This window comes from Pleurodeles waltl, chromosome 7, assembly GCF_031143425.1.
Source record: "Pleurodeles waltl isolate 20211129_DDA chromosome 7, aPleWal1.hap1.20221129, whole genome shotgun sequence".
In the NCBI taxonomy this organism is placed as follows: Eukaryota; Metazoa; Chordata; class Amphibia; order Caudata; family Salamandridae; genus Pleurodeles; species Pleurodeles waltl.
Window position 1 is genome coordinate 786,627,895 of NC_090446.1, and position 15,207 is coordinate 786,643,101.

The 15,207-nt window shown below is 43.2% G+C and overlaps 1 long non-coding RNA gene across 1 annotated transcript in view; it reads left to right on the forward strand.

Annotated features, from left to right (window-relative positions):
* Window positions 1-1,106: 1,106 nt before the first annotated feature.
* LOC138245593 (uncharacterized) overlaps window positions 1,107-15,207 on the forward strand; it is a 29,098-nt gene continuing 14,997 nt past the window's right edge. The window contains exon 1 of the long non-coding RNA XR_011194147.1: window positions 1,107-1,453. This is a non-coding gene — a long non-coding RNA (uncharacterized lncRNA). The remainder of the gene's footprint in view (window positions 1,454-15,207) is intronic.

A 15,207-nucleotide genomic window follows, 5' to 3' on the forward strand; every position in this document is an offset into this window, starting at 1 on the left:
CTGAGCAGTACCATTTTTTTAATTCAAGTTAAATGATTTGTGATGGTTTTACAATGATTTGCTAATTCTGTCACATGTATACACCACAGTTTTTGTCAGGAATGCAAAGCTATAGTGGATTTCTGGATTATTTGTAGATTATTTTCACAAGCTCTTTGTTATACATATGCTATTTCTATTATTCAAAAACAAAGATTAAACATCATTGTTATTAAAAAAAAAAAGAGCATACATGATCAATGCTGCAGTTCTATACTTCTAAACCGATTATGATCAAACCCACAAACAAAATCTAAAAGAGAGCGCTTCTCTCTCCCTTTGAATCATTTTTAAGATATAAAGTAAATTGTAAGAAATTGTTACATTTATTTTTGATGGACTTTCGATGTCTCATCTGAAATTGTTGCTTAGGTCGTGACTGCTCTCACTGCAGCACGTTTTCATTTCCAGCATGCACGGGTGGTCTATTAAACAGACACTGAAGCCAACCAAACAACTGAATTAATGTATCCTAGATTCAAATTAAGGTAGTTCTTGATGAATGGACTTGACAAGTGTTTTCAAGACCACCATTTAGGGCCTGGCAGATAAGCAGATGAGAGAGAAAAGAGTACACTAATGTAGTAAAACGATATGTTCCGAAATCTTTTAGTGACCTGATACAACACTATGAGCTTGAGAGACTCAGTGTCACGATGTGCACACAATACCAGACCTCATATTGCACCATGACTAATGCCTCTTGCTTATGGGTTTTGTGAAGTGATTTCTGAGATTGCTCCGAATTTTAGTCCATATGTGAAACTACATGTCCCAGAATGCAACATACTCTTGGCTAACAGCCAGGGGACGGGTGGAACTTGATATGGATCGACTTTATATACGTCCAACCAAACTTTGTATTCTGCTTTCCCCAGTTTTGAGTTTTCCCTTTTTCCTGCACCAGACTGAAAGCTTCTGTTTTACGAAAACACAGTTGAGTGCACGCCGTGGCCACCTCTATTTCCCGTATACATCCTATCACAGTGAAGAAACGCAAATGTTGCGTTGGAAGCATCATATACGCACTTCCGGACGCGCCGGAAGTCGTATCATCCGTAGCACCATGCAGCATGCACGTCTAAGCTACGGTGTTGGAGAGCGAAATCATCTGAAAAGAGGCATGCATGGCGCTTCCTATGTATTTGCTGTTCTTTCCAGGCAGTTCAAACAATGTGTTTCGATTGCTCTATTTTTGCAGCCGCCTTGGAAATAGTTTATTCCTTTTCTAGAGATCCGATGAAGTTGCATACCTATGGCTGTACATGCTGGGCTGAAACGCAGGCTTTAAGGTGCACCTCGCCGCCTGTCTACTTTCAGCATTGGGTTCCAGCAGCCTGTAATTTAAAAACGTTTGCAGTGGAGCGTGATCAGGAGCTCAGGAACGTGCGCTTGTGTACATGGCACAGATCTGGTTAGTAGACCATTGTGTGTGTGTGTTTTATTTTTAAGCAAAGGCTGTTTTTCAAAATTCGATTTTCTTTTTAACAGAGAATTACTTTATTGTGGTATACCTCGATCACATAATGTGCTTGCCACGATGTACATGCCAGCATTTTGCCGCAATACTGTTATAGAGCTTTAGGAGTTCATTTGTAATTGAATAAAATTCATTTTAATATAACACGTTTTCTGTGATTGTAAAAATATGTGTCGAGTGGTAGGTTTTAGTATTTTAAATGGCTTACCATAAAATAAATAAACACTCTCCGAGGCCTATTTAAAACTGATTTATCCACAGTTCTGGGGGATTTTATAAGTGGTGTAGGTGCATCGATTTAATTATGTGTTTGTTTGTCTAAAGTTCTACAGTTGAAACTGCAAAGGTGAGCATTTGCTAATACCATGGTGAAATACACGGGTTGCACTCTACATTGAAAGCATAAAAACACTTTAAAAACGCTGTTATTAGGGGGAAAAAGTTCCAATATCAGACCACGGTTTGTCCCAATTGTATATGGCCCATCGGGCCTTCCATTGTCTTTACGATCCATCACTTGCAGATCGATGTTAATAATGTGAGGAGAAGGAAACGCAGTGTCAACTCAGTATAAGCATCCAATTGGTATTGTTCACAACTGATATCCTATGATCAATACTGATGTACTCTAAATAGGATAGCAAATCTCAATCAGAGCTTTTTTTAAAAGTACAATAACTATAAGTAACAGATATGTAAATAGTTAATTTAAAGTGAAGACACACAAATGCCAGAAGGTGATAGCACCTTCTATGGATGAGTTATAACCCCATATATCTTCCTACCTACATAGTACTAAGGCCTGTTTTATCCAATGGGGCTTAGTTTGAGTTGACTCGAGGACCTTCATGAGAGTTCCTGTATTGAGATCTATTAAGCGAAACAGAGATGTAGCAATCTTGCTAGAACACACTCTGGATGCAGTTCCAAGTTGAGTAAAATGTGTGATTCAAAACAGAAGTCCCCCAACAAGCAGTATCCAACCACCTAAAAGTCTTTAGGTTTTCTTGAGTGTGCGACGTGATGCCAGGGATGAATGGATTTTCATTTTGTCTGGTGTTTAGACTTTGCATGGGGATGGTTAGAAGAGAATGGGTCTGTTCCCTTAAAATGTACTTTTGTTGGTATATTAGGATCTACTGGTCTTGGAAACATAGTTTTCATGACAGGGGAACCCTCAGCAAGAAATCTTAACACCATTTGCCACTGGCGTTTGGCCAGATCAGAATTAGACATGATTGTGGCTTCAACCTACAGTATTTCTTCAACTGGAAGGGATCAAAGAATAGTTCAGAATCAGGTCGACATCCTCCAACCAGTTGACCTTGATTCTTTGCCATGGTTGTGAAGGCTGACCGCCTCTTTGACCCCTGGGCCTGAAGCATGGTGGAAACAGGTAACATGCAGGCATGCGATGGGTCAGAGGTGATACATGCTAACCTTTCTCTATGAAGGCAATAGAGCAGCTTCTCAAAACAGGTGGTGTTCTTGCTTTCTCCTCAGCAGTTGAGCGGACGTTGAGGCTCCTGAACAGACTCTGTCCTGCAACTTTTCCTCCCACAGGTCCTTTCAGTCAGCTGAAGACTTTCCTTGGAGAACTGGTAACTTCTTGTGTGAGACACAATCCCACTACTTGACAGTACCGTGACAGGTTGGTAAGTTCTTCCTTTTTTTTTCTCCAGGTCGCAACAGCAAGGCTACTTTGCAGGGTACCCAGATTTAGACTGGCTTTAGAGGAAAAATTGGCAACCACACAGGGGTTCCACTCCTGGACTGTGGTTCGTAAAGAAGATGCCCAAAAATGTTTTTAACTGCCTGAATATTTTCCACAGTTTTGGGGGGATTTTAGAAGCTCAGTTAGCATAAGCAACACCAAGCTGCATGTCCTGCAGCTCATCAAGTTAACAAGCATTGCTTTAATATGATACTCCCTGAAATCACATCCTTCCTGCTGCACACTCACACAAGCTCCCTCTGCCTTCCCCCAGGCACCCACTGCACTTAGACACACAGGTACACATTCAAGCACCCCTTGCACTCATCCCTTTGCAGCCACCCTTGCACTTAGTCCAATGCACTTGCTCAAGTAACCCCCTGCACTCACATACACACACCCTGCACTAACATCCTACAGGCGTCGCAAAGCTGACCATGTACACTGGCCAACTACAGACATCCAGATCAGGCATTTAAGTGCATCCCCCCTATAGTCATTGTCTCATTCATCCCCTGCACCCCCACAGGAACCCTCTTGCACTCCTACCCTGCATAAACAGATATCACTATCCTTGCAGACAAACAGGCTTATCGCTCACTCAACAAGTGAACCTTCCCTGCACTCAACCCTCCCCCCCCCCACACACACTCACAAGACTTCAACTGCACAGTCCCTGAACTCTGGCACCACCTGCAATGACTCTTTACAGGCAGCCCCTGAACAAACTTTCATCAGCCATCTTCTACATGCACCCTTTACAAGCACCAGTGCATTCACACCCTGCATTCACACAGGAACCCCCTTAGACAGACACACACACACACTCTCTCCACATTTCTCCCACATAACATAAACCTTTCCTGTAACCCCTCCCCCTGACCACCCCACCTAACCCCTGAACTCTAATTCCTGCCCTCATATGAACACTCCCTGTACCACACATAGGTACATCACTCACCCTGCACCCCCCCCCCCCCCATAGGTACATCAGTCACCCCACACTCTCACTTTAAAGAAGAACCTTTTCAAAGTATTGCCTGATTATTAGGATGCATGGTTATGCTGGGCATCCTGGTGCAAGACCATGCCCCATGCCAGAACAACTGTCTACAGGATTTGGGAGAAAGGTTCTGCTTTTGCTGGGACACTCACATCTCCAGAAGTTACCCAGGGTTGTGGATGTAGTGCTGGGCACAGGACCCAAAAGTACAAGGCTTCCAGGCCACGGACAACAGGGACAGTCCTGATTTTGGTTCAGAGAGCCCTCCATGACCAGGTGCAGTGATTATTTGGCAGATCCTGGCCATGGTGATGCTTCTGGGAAAGTCTCTGCAATGAGGTGCAGCTCTCAGGTTATACTGTTAAATACATGCCCCCTCTGCATACGGAAGATGTCAGTACTGCACTCTGCAGCATGGAGTCAATAGATACTGCGCCTTTGACGACTTTGAGGTTAAATGGGAAGTCAGTGGGCAGAGTTTAGGCCCTGCAGTAGGGTTTCCATAAGGTGTCTCCCATTGTTAAAATGTGTTATCTGCTCTCTACTCAGGCCTTGAAAAATCTACTCGCTATGGTGAGTGAGATTTTATCAGTCCGAGCTATTTTTTTAACCTACTGATCCGTTTTGGCGAGTGAACTGAGCTGGAAGGAACAGGTAGTATGTTGATTCAAAAAATAAATGAGCAATAAAGATGCCTTTTAAATCTTGTTTTATCTTGACACATTTCCTATTTATTCGAGGACAGAGATCAAATGTCACTTTATCTTTTTACTAAGGGCTGCTTCTCTCATCCTCAAAATTGGTGTTTACTTGTTTTCTCTTGCTGCAGTTAGAGGATTTTCTAAATTGAGCTGTCTGACAATCATTGTGAAATAAAGGCTATAGGATGTCAGTTTTTTTTCCTAACACACAACATTTAAATAGTACAAATATTGCAAAATATACCAGGAATTGCAAATGCACGTTTTTGTGATTCAGAAGTGTGATGCAGAGATTTAAATAGGAGCAAAACTAATCAGAACACTTTACTTGGTGATGTCCAAATGACAAATGTTTGCAGAAACTTGATCTCCAAACATTACTGTTTGAACACTGCATAGTTTTATCAGTAAAACAGCATGTCACTTGGAAATGTTGTGGCTATTTTAATGTAAACTGTGCTGATTGAAAATGACAGTACGCTACCACTTCATGCTTTAGTTACATATTCATTATAAGTGATAGTTTTGAACCGTGATCAGGGAAATGTGTATCTTATATGCGGCTAGGTTTGTATTATGCATGGAGCAAACATTTAGTCTATCAATCAAGGTTTTTTTTGTACAGCAGACATGCTGCACTAACATTTAGAGGTACTATCATATGTGATAATGAACAAAATGGCAGTTTAGTGAATTAAAATATTTGCAGAGGATTACATAATATGAAACCAGTTTATGGGTCACAAGCATTACATTTAGGTAGAGTGGTTTATTTAAGTCATCAGTCCTTCATGTGTGTTAACATTTTTATGATTTTTCAAGGCCTGCTACTCTTGAGACCCTTCTCTTTCTGAAGCCTATACTAGATCTGCAAGAAAGTAAAAAACGACTATTCAACAACGTTTACTAGTTTACTATAATAGCAGTACTAAAACACAAGTATTGGCAAAGCCAGTAGGTCTCGCCTTTGCAAGAGGTATTGGCTTTATGAATGTGTTTTAACCATGTTGTGCACCAGCGTGGCTGCGGTTCATCATGGCTAAAAGTTAGTGGCATGGAGAAGAGTGGCAGAGAGTGAAATAGCGAAGAGTAGAGTGTTGTGGAGTGGCAGAGAGTGCAGTTCATTGGATTGGCATTGTGTGGAGTCGCATGGACTGGCATTGAGTAGAGTGGACTGGTGTAGAGTGCTTTGGCGTAGAGTGTTGTAGAGCATAGTGGTGTAGACTGCAATGAGATTGAATTCAGTGGCTTACAATGCAGCGTAATAGAGTGGAGGATTCTGTGAATAAGATTTTGGCAAGGGAATGGCTGAACTCAAGCTGGCCGGCCTAAAACAAATACAGCCAACTAATGGAAAACAAGCAAATGTGAGATACAAACCACAGAACCAGTGGCAAGCAATGGGCAGAATGCATTCAAGGTCAACTTTCTGAATGTCCCAAGATGTATTCAGCAGACCAGACAGCAGCTGTCTGGTTGGCTGCAACCTCAAACCGTGTCTACATGTTTGCAGGCACAAGATGGAGCAAGCTGCTATGTGATTATTAATGAACGCTGCAGTCTTGTTAGGTGAGGGAAAGCCCCTCAAAAGCCAGTCAGACTGCAAAATTTCTTTTTTTTGTTGAGGAACCACATATTGTCTGCCCAATTTAACACTCTACTATCTGTTGGTCACATAAGGTCTGCAGCCGGCTCTGCTGTCAAGCCAGACATAAAATGGAATCATGCTTAACTGTTTGATTCACACCAAACTCATAAGTTGCCAGATGCTGTCACAATGCAAGTAGATTTTATAGTTCTCTTTTGGTAACTTACCATTCTGGAATTTGTATGTTTGCTTTTACCATTATACTTGTAGGAAAGCAAACATCAACTATCTTTCACCTAGGTACCTCTTCATACCAAGAATCCCGATCTAATATATGCTTCCTCCAAATGTGTCATTGTTTAATTCAAGAAAAAAAACATAGGGCCTGATTTAAGGAAAGTGATGCTGCACCCAGTGCAGCCCCCTCCCCCCCAGTGCCACTATGTGTGCGCCGTATCTAAGATACGGCACACCATGGCAGTAGTTAGGGAACTAGTGTCAACATTTTTGACGCTAGTTTGGAACTTTGCAGGATTAGCCTAAAAAATGTTGAAGCTAATCCTGCGAAGCTCCCAGAGGCCCATTGTAAATAAAGGTGGGCCTCCTTTTAACGTCTGCTCTGAGTCGGTGTTAAAAGTGCTGAGAAAAAGTGACGGAAAGAAATCTTATATTTCTTTGCGCCATTTTTTCAGCCCCACTAATGGGGGAATGCCCCCTTTGCATACATTATGCCTGGTGCAGGCATAATGTAGCGCAAAGGGTCACAAAGTGGCGCAATGCATGCATTGCATCACTTTGTAAATTTGGCACGTCTATTTTGGCCTCAGTGGGCCACGTTAGCATTAAAAAATGACGCTGTGGTGGTGCAAGGAGGTGCTAAGGGCTCCTAAATCTGCCCATACTTTCTGAGAAGTTGCCCTTTCAAACATAAGGAGCCAATATGCATTAACTAGCAGATGTTATTTTGAAAGTCCTGGCATGCTCAGGAAAGTTTCAGGATTTGGAAACATACTTCAGTTGGCTGAGTTTGACTTTTGTTTCACCATCTAAAAATATGCAACTAGGTCTATGTGACTGAGCTAAGTAATAAAGCCCCAGCGTGTTCTTAATTGGTGCACAGGAATGCTTCACTGTACCAGTCACCACTCGAAGCTAATGAATTGGGCAGGTGCTATCATTGCTCGTCTGCTTGAATCTCCGTGTGCGATGCTTCAACACCCTCACTTCTTTGGTATAGTTTGCCACCACCAATCACTATTCAACCCTGTGGCCTACCCTACAATGAACATCTACATCTACAATTAAATTGAATGCAGACCATCATCTCCCAGATGTGTTTGCAGACAGTGAGTGTGGCAATCCTAAGGTAAGATGAGGATAAATAAGTGTATTAAACAAAGTATTGCATGGCATCTAGACTGTACCCCTATCATATTATTCATGAGTACCATGACACTTTTTTGAACCATAAAAAAGTTTTTTTTGAATACCTAAATCATGTTGGTCTCACAAACACTTTAAGCCTATGCAGTGTGTTGTGTGATAGGCTTTTAAAGGCTCTGTTCCACTATTGTAATTTAGAATATATTTAGGGGGTTATTACAACTTTGGAGGAGGTGTTAATCCGTCCCAAAAGTGATGGTAAAGTGACGGATATACCACCAGCCGTATTACGAGTCCATTATATCCTATGGAACTCGTAATACGGCTGGTGGTATATCCGTCACTTTACCGTCACTTTTGGGACGGATTAACACCTCCTCCAAAGTTGTAATAACCCCCTTAGTGTGTTAATTTTCCGAGACTAAATACACAACTAAAATGTCACTTTAGAAATATGAGTTCATGAAGAAATTGTGGTGAAGTGGATTTGCAACTAATTCCGGAGTAATCCAGGCCCATCCTGAATTTATCAGAAAATCCGCATAGAGTAATCCACTATCATCGTGCAGTTGTCATGGAATCATCCTAGAGTATTTCCCATTCATTCTGAAGTTGTCACGAAATCATCCTGGAGTAATCTATACTCATCATGAAGTTGTCATGTGATCATCCTGGAGTAATTTACTGTCATCCTGAAGTTGTCAATTAGTATTCCTTGTGTAGTTAAAGATCATCACACACTTTCAATTGAAATAATCAGATCATCATCCTAGAGTAGTTTCTCTGATGACTCTAGAGTCATCTCATTTAAATATTTCGCCCTATACACATACTTCAGGATGGTTTCGGATGACTCCAGCAGATAATTACAGGAATAGCCCAGTTAGAGTCATCAGATGACTTCAGAATGACTCTAGGAAGATCTTCCTTTTTGACTTGGGAATGTATAGTATTCCGACAGGGAGCTCTTGGCCGGATGTCTTCCCAGCTGCCAGTGAGGAAATTACCTTAGGTTCATCTAGAATGTCTGTATCCACCTTCGGTAGAACAGGAAGGGGAATATCTGTAAGAAACTGATGGGCATACTCTGGATCAACAACCGGGGAGGCCTCGTACAGCGCATTATAATAATTAGCAAATGCTCCTGCAACATCCTGCCATTTGGTAACCATTTAACCTTTCACATTTGTAATCTCAGAGACGATTCTGGATTACTGTTGATGAGAGACCAGCCAGTAAAGTAGTTTCCCATTTTTATCGCCCCACCCATATACCCGGGATGTGAATGCTCCCCAAAGATGTTTAGCAGCCTCTAGTGACTGATCGCGGATTTCTTCTCATATAAGCAAGAGCTGACGGGTTGCGTCCTCCATCTGGTACGTTGCCTGAGTGGATTCTAGCTGGGGGAACCTGGGCCTCAAGCTGAATGAATGAACGTTTGCACTTTTGGGTCTTTATGAATCCCTTGGCCGTACCCTGTATGACCGCTTTGCCAGCTTCCCAAAGGGTGCCCACCAATGAGACTGAGCCTTCATTAAGGTCAAAGTACTCCTGGATTGCTTTCCGCAGGTATTGCGTGCAGGATTTGTGTTGTAGGTACCAAGCTTTCAGTCGTCACATAGGGCGAATCAGTGCTTCTGTGGAACCAATAGCAAAACAAAGAGGAGCATAATCTGAAATGCCCCTAGGAAGGATTTCAACATAAGTGAGGTGGCAGCAATCCACCACAGGCGAGAGGATAAGGTTAATCCTGGATTGTGTGTGGTGTGCTGCTGATGTGTGAGTAAATTGGCGGCACATTGTATGCCATGTTCTTCATGAATCACAAAGCCCCAAGGATGTCATCCAGTTCAACAGGTTGTAGGCAGCAGTGTGTCTATGAGCCGAGGGAGGGCTTGATGTGTCCTGTATAGGGTCAGGGCCCGCCTTAAAGTCCCCAGCCAGGAGAGTGATCCTCTGAATTAGGTCTACTAGTAATTTGGAGCGGCCATTTAAAATCTGCGGAGGGACGCCAGAGGGGCATTTACACTTACCAAGTTAATTGCAAGTCTCTCAACAGACCCAGATAAGGCCAGGAAGCACCCTTGTTTATCTCAGTGCCCTTGTGTAACAACCATGGGAAAGGAGCAGCACAGGAGTATGGCTACTCCTCTTGACCCACAGACAAACCCAATGTGGTAGACCTTGTCATATCCTCACCGAGCCAAAAAGGGACATTGGTCTCCCAGAAGATGGGTCTCTTGGAGCAAGAGCGCATCGGGGTAGTGACTTTGGGCATATGCCAGTACAGCTGTGTGCTTTACCTTAACCAGGAGACCATTAACATTCAATGAAAGAGCCTGGATAGGGCCTACCATCTATGAGTATGGAAAACATGGATGTTATTACATACGACCCCCCTTCCTACCCGCCTGCTCAGCAAAGCCGTATTGGGGATTTGGGAGTAAGGGGTTTGTGTCTGTGCCTTGCTTGTAGAGGTGTGTGCTTAGGTACGTGGAGGACCTGTGAGAAAAGATAAGAAACAAAAACAATCCTAAAGAAAAGCAACAACTGGAGCATACCATACAACATGCCATTGCCCCCCCAAACTCCCACCTCACCCCCATACTTCCCCCAGAATCATCTGTCGCCCTTATATAGCACCTATCTCCCATAACTCATAACCCCAAACTGCTGAGCAGTAGTGGACCTCTCCATTAAGTAGGATTAAAATTAGCCATGAAGGGATATGAAGAAAATTGTATTAGGCAAACATTATCTAGCTTTTACTTGACAACTCCTCAGATAATTTAGTGAAGACAAAGTCGCAGTGTTAGACTTAGGGACAAGTCTGTATCGCTGGGGTGGCTCCACTACGACAGGCGGAGAATCCTGCAAGACCATGAGTATCAGTCACTGCAGTCTCTCTGGTTGGCTCAGTGCATAGGGTCCCTCCTTGGGGATGGAGTGAGGAGGACACTAACCCCAGTGTGGTCTCTGCCGCCAAGATTGGGTAAGTTTCCATTGGGTCTTGAGTCTCAGCTGTAATTTTTAAGCTCCTCCACTAGATTCCTCTGCCTGGAGCCATGACTGGGGTAAGCCAGAGGGTGCTCCTCCATGAGCCAGGTCCACCGCTGCCATGGAGGTGTCAGAAAAGTATGTTTCAATATCATCGAACCACTCTGAGCTGGGCTGGAAAGAGAAGACGGTTTGGCACCTCCATCGCCCTCAGTTTCTGTTTATTTCTGAGTAGGATCTGCGCTGTTGCTGGACTTCCCTGGTATAATCTGGGAATAAAAGAACTTTAGCTCCTCTGCAGCAACGTTTGCTGAGAGTGGGCCTCTTGCAAGACTGTATTTCTCTCTCTGTAATTAAAAAAGCACTGGCCATTGTGGTGATCCAGGAGGAGGCCTGGCCGCCAGAGCGTGATAAGCCCTTTCAATTGCAAACCATGGCAAAAGATAACTAGGTGGCATCCAGGTCTTGAAACAATCTTCCAGAAATGAGGCCATGGGTTGGAACTCGGCAGTTTTGGGGACCCTTTCATTCTGAAGTTGGTGCGCCGGGAACGATTTTCGGCCTCTTCGGCTCTGCGATGTAGCTCTGACGTTTGCACCAGGAATTTAGAAACTTGGGATGTAAAAGGTTTCATGTCATCTTCCATTGTGGATATCCTGGTTTCGGCTTCGGTAATTCTTTCTGTCGTATTGTGGAGTTGTTGGTGTAACAACGCAATGTCAACTCTGACCTCCCCAAGTTTTGTCTCCACTACCACCTGATAGGATTGTATTGCTTGTAGAATGGTGGTCATGTCTTCTGGGAGCAAAATCTTTTCACTTGGTCCTGATTCCCCAGCTGGGGTCAAGGTTGAGCTGGTGGTGAATTGATCCATGCATATTTGCGCCGATGCCAACAGAGCAGGTTTGTTTTTGCCCATTGTGACTCTTCCATCTGGGGATTTCCACAATGAGGAGGAGGGCCCCCCGTTGTAAGGGGTGAGTGTCATCCAATGGCACCACTCTAGAGCCCCCCGGGTGGCATCCGCGGATCAAGTCCGAAAGCGGAGGGGAAGGATATGGCAGTTTTCCTAACATACGTTGTAGAACGGCCTCTCCTTGGACTGGAAAATGTGTGGCTTCATATGCATCTTTTTAGTAATCTGCTGATTTCTTGCTGACCACTGCCTAAGCTCCAGTTATTCCTTATGTAGACATGTTATGCAGACATTTCAGAGTCATTCAGTGCATCTTAGGTTCTACATTTGAGTTCCAGACTATCAGGAAGACTCACAATTTCTCAATGCAAATGAGCATTGACTGCTCCTGTTTAAAATAGGATCAGGAATTGGCCATGGCAGACTGTAAAGCCTCAAGTGGGCAGGGTGAGATGTCCCACACAACACTAAACTCCATGGAAGGAAAAGACCTGCAGAGGGATTTACTACTGAATATCTGCCCCCCACCTCAAATAATATTGTGATACAAGATTATCAAGGACAGAACATTGTAAGGTAAATATTGAAAAGGAAGCACATATAGGGTAGTATAGGTTTCCTTTTCCTAAATCCACATCTACATACCTTGAAGATGTATATACCACATAGGTACATATATGTGGATTTAGGTATAGAAATCTAGAGCTACTTACCTATCGATATTCTGGGTGCACACTCTGCAGAGGTATCCGTGAAGCTGCTGTGTTTGTTTACATGGTATATAGGAGGGACGAGTTAAAGTTTACTGCTCAGTACTACTTTAAAGCCTATTTTTACATTTAGAGATGCTGATAAGGATGAAAGTGAACACAAAGTACAGTAACTCTCTATCAACAAGGTGCCAACCATCTATCAGCAGATGATGGACCCCTAAACCTTTGGTGCACGGTAGGCTCTCTGGTGTTTGCTGGATTGAGCTGATGGTCAGTCCTCGCCTGCCAGAGAGGGTCTTTGTGTGATCCTTCATCTCTTTCCCATATCTTCATCTACATTCAGGCAGGCAAATCCACCCTCATAACAACAGTTTTAGGAACCTCTTCATCATCCCCCATTGCAGGCAGCAGCCTTTACTATTAGGATTCCTGGAGGCTAGACCTGCTGGAGCTATTTATTTGCTACTCAAAATGTGAATGGCACATTCCAGTTAACACACTGCCTAGAATGAATATCATATAGTGCAAATTTCATGTTTGCCACTGTTCAAAGACACACTGCCATGTCAATTATTCACCATCCCCAAATAATTGAGCTTGTATATGTACCACTGTATCATACGCCTGGGAACCACTACTGAGGCTGCTACACTACTTCTGGGTAGCACGCCTGTTGCTATACTGGAGCAGTGTGTCTGGCAGGATAATACACTGAGCCATGAATAGTGTACAACATCTAACATTCATGCACCAATATTTAAGCAATACTGCAGGCATCTGATGACAGTCAGCACCTCTCCAACTTCATACAATATCTAATCTCTTTTTTTGTTTTGACTTCAAAGTGGATGGACATGCAAAATGGACGCAACTTGCCTTGTAGACAAGGATGTCCAAACAGCAATACCTGAAGTCAGTTGTTCAGGAGCATTTACTGTTGTGTCTCAGTGCATTTTTAGTGAACAAGGATATCACTTTTTTAGTAATAAAATCAAGTGTTTCTTCAATTTTTTTTTGCATTGCTATAGTTGGTGGTCTGTTTTAGTACAACAAATAACTATTATGTTTCAGTCGGCCTTTTTAACTGATATAGGGATTGGGGGGACAATGGGACCTTTTTGCAGGGCAAGTAGATTTACATCCCATTTTTCCACTGGACAAGTAGATTATTTTAAAACATTAGACACCCCTGATTATTAAGGGAAGTAGTGTCTTTGCCATTAGTTCTAATCGCAAAGTTGAACTGGCAGTTTGATAAATGTCCTCCCACTCTGCAGTGGTAGGCTGGAAGCCATTTTGTGCTTTAACACACACAGGGTGGCATAATCTGTGCTGCAGCCATGGTAGGACACTGCCTTGCATGCCGTTGGTACCCTGGGTACCACATACTAGGGAATTATAAATAAGTCAGTACTTGTCAACTGAGGATAGCCAATTCAGCATACATTTTGTAAGGGGTTAGAACACTGGCACTAAGTTCTGGTTAGCAGACCACTGAGTCAAAACCCCAGCAGCTAATAGTTCAAGTGCGGGGACAAGGTGGGGAGAAAACCTGCAAAAACCCTGTTTCCTTACACACAGCCAGTTAGTTGATCCTGATAATGTAAAGAAACAATGCCATTCTGTAAAATGTTAGCAGCTTTTGCAGGACAAAGTAAGCATTTTTTATAGGAAGGCCTATGTATTATCCTTAGATAAGGAGTCATTGACCTTGAAACAAGGCTGTCAGGATCGGCTCTCTTACATACCCACATTTAACAGGTTAATGATAGAAACTGAAAGGGCAGAAGAAAAAAGGGTACCTCTTTTGTCAAGGTTTGAGAAGGGAGTTAAAGGATGACCTCGCTCAATTAGCCATCTTACCAAAGACTTGTGAGAAATTGAGTTTACGGTACAGTTGGATCACAGAGTTTCAGCGACACATGGAGGTAGGTCCAAAGGTGACCCAAAGGTAATCCTTGTTCACCCTAGTGGTTCAACCATTGATGATGTCTAAAAAGGGAGAAATGGGGTTGAACCAACGTAAGTAAATGGTGTTGGGGCCCTTTCGTCCAAGGAGCTAGAAAAGAGAAGGACGCCCAAGCTTTGTATGTATTGTGGGCAAAGTGGTCACTTCATTAAGGCTGTCAAGCCAAATGTAAAATACCAGAGAATTTAGAAAATAAAATGTGAGGGAAAAGTCAGGCTGTGGTGATGATCGGTATGGATAATGAGCCCAAGTCGAGAAACTGCAACTTTATTTTTGGTTACACAATACCACAAAACACTAGGGGCCAGATGTAGCAAATCGGCAAATTGGGACTTGCAAATTGCGAGTCCCGGCGACTCGCAAGTCGCAATTTGCTATGCAGTACGGTGTCTCAGACACCGACTGCGACTCGCAATGGGGTCGCAATGACCCACCTCATCAATATTCATGAGGTGGGTCGCAAATTGCGGCCCCATTGCGAGTATAGGCACTCGCAAACATGGAGGCCCGCTGTAGTCAGCAGACCTCCGTGTTCGTGACTGCTTTAAATAAAGCAGTTTTTTTTTTTTTAAGTGTAGCCCGTTTTCCTTAAAGGACCACTTCCTGCCCTGAAAAAATATTTTTGGGTCCATTCACAAAGTGGAAGGGGTCCCATGAGGACCCCTTCCAATTTGCGAGTGGGTTACCATCCACTTGAAGTGGAT